A 518-nucleotide genomic window follows, 5' to 3' on the forward strand; every position below is an offset into this window, starting at 1 on the left:
GACATTGAAATTTTAACTTGGAACATTGTATGCCCGCACACATGCTATTTGGCCCCTTTTCCATAAATTCCCGAAACTGTTTGCTTGGAAAAAAAAAAGGCATATTTTATCAAATCTCAGCACAAAGTTTTGAAAGGGTTTTGGTTCATTGGTTAATCTAAGGATTAACTGGGAATCTTTCTTTTTTTGTAGATTACTCACACAGTTTTTTGTTTTTTTTGTTGAAACAGCACGTATCCCCCCAAAGGTATTTAATATAAAAGAAGCATACACAGGAGCAAAAAAAATAAACCACTTCACAAAAGAACCCTGACCCCCCTCCGGCCGTAGAAATTCTCCTGCCCCAGTATAGGACAGTTTTTGGGGGTTTATTACGTTTTTTGCAAACCTGAATTATACAAACACGAAAAAAGTAAGAAAATAGGCTTATAATTGCAATAAACCCTTCAAATCGCAGATACCTAAATAATATTTTTGTATACAGGCATAACCAAATATTTTACTATATGTAATTGGTG

The sequence above is a fragment of the Penaeus monodon genome, chromosome 15 (assembly GCF_015228065.2).
Source record: "Penaeus monodon isolate SGIC_2016 chromosome 15, NSTDA_Pmon_1, whole genome shotgun sequence".
NCBI lineage: Eukaryota > Metazoa > Arthropoda > Malacostraca > Decapoda > Penaeidae > Penaeus > Penaeus monodon.